The sequence below is a fragment of the Anabas testudineus genome, chromosome 18 (assembly GCF_900324465.2).
Source record: "Anabas testudineus chromosome 18, fAnaTes1.2, whole genome shotgun sequence".
Classification (NCBI taxonomy): Eukaryota; Metazoa; Chordata; class Actinopteri; order Anabantiformes; family Anabantidae; genus Anabas; species Anabas testudineus.
In genome coordinates, this window is record NC_046627.1 from 30,143,842 (window position 1) to 30,148,904 (window position 5,063).

The window sequence follows — 5,063 nt, forward strand, 5'->3', positions numbered from 1 at the left end:
AAATGTTATGTCAAATACCACAGCTTACTGCAGTCCCCAGTACAACTGCTGAGACACAAAGTGGAAAAGCTTCCACACATCATTATTACAGACTCATAGAATAAAAGTATAATAAAAAAGTATAATAAAAAAGTATTTATGTATTTTTCAGATTGACATCTAAGAGCCAAGGGTGTCATGGCATAAATTATGTATTTGCCAGAGGTGAACACAAACTCAATTCTCAAGTAAAAGTGCAAATGCTTGACCAGAAAAATACTGGACTACAGGCAGCTTTAGTACAGGTACCATTTTTCTACTTAACTAAAAGTAATAAAGTACATTCTCTGAATGTTACTTGAAGTACAAAAGAAACTCCACTAAGAAAACAGTGTATATTAAACAATGTTGAATTTAATGCTGGTGATAACGTAAATATAGACTGAATGCGTCTAGTGCAGATTAGTTTGACAAAAAGGTGAAAAGTTATGGTAAAAGACTGTGGAACTGAAATATCAGTCAGTAAAGGCAGTGCAAATATTAAACACCTCATATAATGACAGGAGGTCAATCTATAAAGGATACATCAAGATTTTCAACAACATTACAAATACTGCTTTTGTAATGTTGCTGTGTCCCTAAGGCGCCTCCAGCACTCTGAGTCAACTCTGTTCTGATAGCTTGCAGAATCTTCCCTGTGAACCAGAGTGGTGAACCATGCATAATAGAAGAGCGCGTAGGTGCAACTGTGTATGTTGTGCGCGGAGTCACATGTGTGCATTTATGAGAAGATGATGCTCATACAAAAAAAGATTAATATGGCCTCTTTAAATAAAGTCTAATATTTATCTGGCTTTTTGTACAAAGCAGCTGTAGACACCACACCACACCAGCAACTATAATATTCATCCTAAAACTAATATCCTGTCAAACACCTAAAACACGCGACCACCAAACAACAGAGGTCATGAAAACACATTAATATTATGCAGTGAGGTTTGTTGTGTCATTGTTTTTGGGAATGTCTTCATGATCTTTGGCCTTATTAAATTTGTGGTGTATGCTGTTGCTGTCCCCCCCCCCCACCAGTGTCTCTGACAGACGGCTCACAGGTGTTTGGCTTAGCCAGGCTATATTTACAAAGGTCATAGATGGAAGTGGAGAGAGATGAAACCAGCAGGGATCTGATTACTCCACCAGAGCTACATCAGAAGTGTATGTTCATGCATACCCAGGAAGACAATCATTGTCCCATGTCTGTCTCTGTGTTTTTGTGATTCACATGTGATTAAAACATGTTTATATTTCCTTTACATGTTGTCTCCCTACACGACAGTTCATAAAACATACATAAAACAACAAAACTAAGTTCATTTTAATAGTAATTATTTTATGCCTAAAGCAGTAAGGTAGAGTAAGGAGTACTAAAAACAATGATCAACACCAGGTGTTTTCTCTTTGTTTTAGTATCCAGGTTGAGTAGTAAGCAGAGAAGCTTTTCCCAAGGTGCCACTCCCATGCCACTCAGAATTACTCATAATCACAATATTTCCACATTGACATTATCCTACTCATTACCTTAACAATCCCAGCTTTCATTGAGAGGAAGGGCAGACAGAAAGGTAGGACAGGTTGACAGAATCAGAGAGATAACAGAACAGACAGCGGGCAACAAGAAGAAGGACAACAAGAAGCAGCAAAAACACTGGGCAGGTTGCTAGAGCCATTAACTGCAGTCTGGAAACCTACAGCTCCCAGGCGGAGGAGCAGAGGTGCAGAGTACAGAGAGGAGGAAGCTGCGTGTTATGTGACAAGCAGTGGTAACATATAGTACATAACAGCAGAATATTTTCAACTGAAATGTAAACTAGCACATAGTTCAAACACTCAATTACAGAATGAATGACTCACAAATGAACTTAAGTCCAGTGTAAAATCGAAACTTTAAGTAAATGTGACACATACATCACATGCTGTTACAAAGCTAACTGGATTTTCCTCTGTGTATTAGAAACCTAATGCGTGACCTACATACAAGTGTCCGTGACAGGAACAAAGCCATTTCATCTCGTCTTTCACTGATCACAGTGAAAAAGAAAAAAGTGTCCTTTTGTGTGCAATTCTCAGCCCCCTTGAGGAACAGCTGTCCTCCATGACACTTCCTCCTTCGTGTCCAGCTGCAGTTGGCACTCAAGCAGGAATCAACTGATATTTGTTTTTTAAAATGGATGATTGGATTACATGTCACAGAAGACCTTGACTGACCTACAACTGTCACTACTGGTCTCGTGCAATGCTCTGAATGTATACTCAATTACATTTCAATGCCCCGGACTCCAAAACAGGATGCACACCAACTGTTGGGTGGTCTGCAGACAGGAAGTAGATTGTTTAGAAATGACTATGGCCATGTAGTTACTACCATGAGCCCCTCACCACCCCCGCCCTGCTAAAAAAAAAAAAAAAAAAAAAGATTTAGCAGAAAACAAAGCTGCTTTTTTTATGGAACCACTGTGTTTGAGTTCGGGCTAATAATTGTTAGTTTTCCATATCGCTGTGTCACAATGTATTTATTTGCAAATTAAAGAGAAAAAAGAATAAGAGTTGTCATGAAACCAAAGGAACCAGGAAATGCAATTCCAAGAATAGTTTCCCAGACAAACACAACAGAACCATGGCAAAAACATCAGTTTTTCAACAACGTCTCCTCTATTCCCACACGTGGACACTCCATTTGCACTTCCTTCTTTCTTGCTTTATTTTTACCCACCCAAATGCAGCTGCTTCCCACTGTGCCTCCAAACGAAACTGCTGAGAGACGGGGAGGACTGGAGGGACATTCACAGGAGACATTCTGTCCCGTCACGGAAACATTGACATTGGCCTGGGAGCTGGACACGTCACATAACAACACATGGAGACACGTGGGACATGGTGTACTGGGATTAGACTATGTGGGACTTCACAAATGTGGAGGTGAAGGTGTCTGAATGAGCAGAACATCTGGACCAACCAGTGTTATCCAGGTCTGGTATCAATTACATCACTAACTGTGTACATCTAAACACTAACTTCAGATCAAGTTACTGTAAAGGGGGCACATACTATTTTATTTACAGTGTACTTTATCCATCCATGCATCCATTTTCTTAACCACTTGTCCAATCAAGGGTCACAGGGGTGCAGGAGCCTATCCCAGCTGTCATGGGGCGACAGGCAGGGTATACACCGTGGACAGGTCTCCAGTCCATCGCAGGACAGACACACAGATACAGATTACCTTCTACACTCACATGCCCACCTATAAGCAGGTTAGATTCACTAGTTAACCTAACATGTATGTCTTTGGAGCTGGGAGGAAAGTGGTGTCCCTGGAGAGAACCCATGCAGACATGAGGAGAACATGCAAACTCCACACAGAAAGGCACCCCGCCGACCCATGGATAGGGTCGAACAGCCAAACGGACTCATCATGAATCAGTGTTGTGAAAGAGCAAAAACTGGAAACATCCTAGGGGGTGTAAACTTCCTATAAGCATTGTGTGAGAAACTTTACAAATTGGTTTCTGGGAGAAATTGTGCACCGTAGATACCGGCACCACTCTGTCCATCTTAGAAGAGGGGACCCTCCTCTGTTGCTTTCCTTGAGGTTTCTTCTGATTCAAGGGTCAAAGGACAGAGGATGTTGTTGTGGAGCAGTTTGTAAAACCCACTGAGGAGAGTCCAGATTTGACATTTTGTGAAGTGAAGTTAGTTAATTTGATTTCACAATAGACATTAGTTTGCTTTTATGCAGATGTGAGTCACTTTAATGAACCTTATTTGAAAAGTGCGAGACTTATTCAGGTTATTTGGGTTAGCACTTCGCAGCATCTCTCTTCTGGTACAGGGATAATTATAACTATAATGTACCGCTTTCGTACTCTACCACTGTAGCTGTGGTCATGAATGATCATTGTACTCTCTGATCATATCAGCACATGTAGTGAGAAAAGCAGGGACTGCACAGCTTCCAAAACAAAAGTCATATTTCTTGGTACGCGCTAATGTAAACATCCCTCCCTGTAACTTATTGAATGTTAAAACCAGATAAGAACACATTCAGAGATCAATCTAGTTCTCAAGGCCTGGAGAATATATTGCAGTGGTACTTTTGTTTGTTCTTAAGGTCTATCAAATGGACAGACCACAGAAACTGTGCTATTCTTGAATGTATTGCTCCTTGTCTGATTGGCCTGTTAGATATTCGAACTGTACTTCTGCTGTTGTAACAATGCAATTTCCCCTCTGTGGAACTAATAAAGGTTTTTGTTGTCTTCTTCTTCATACAGCGTGCAATGTAAATTTGATCACATGACTTGTGTAACCATCACATATAATTTTAACTTAACTTCTTCCTTATATGTCCTAAAATTCTGGTACATTCACGTGAATGTTTTGTAATGGTAATATTTCAAGCTGAACACACAATTTTTAATGTTATCAGATGAATATGTGAACAAATTATACTAAATTACATCACAATGAGTTTTTATAGTAATTTAAAATAACTCTGCCAGAGGCTATTAAAGATTTTTAGAATTTCTTTTTACCAAAAATCTTTAATAGCCCACTGTCCACTGCTGTGGGAGCCTGCTCAGCACCAGATTCAATTAGAGACTAGCTGGTGAATATTAGTGGAATGAGAGACACGTTGTTCTTTTAAGAGTTGGTGGAGAAACAAGCAGAGCTGCAAAGAGAGGGAACATTGAACATTTATCCTGTACTTTATGGTATGGCAAAATAATCTTTTGATTTGGAGATTGGGTTTATAGACTTTTTTAGCTGCTCCCAGATCAACAGCTCGTAGATTGTTGCTGAATTGTAACAAGTCAAATTTTACTTTTGCTTTCACGCAGTAAATGAGGAAGACCTGTGTCTGTAACTGTGCTGCAGCTTTATTTATGTAGAAAACATAATAATGGTGCTCAATATGAGCGTGAGAGCAGAGTGTTTGTCTGTGTGTGTGTGTGTGTGTGTGTGTGTGTGTGTGTGTGTGGTCTCAGAGGGTACATTATATTCCCAGCTGCTCCATGTGTCAGCAT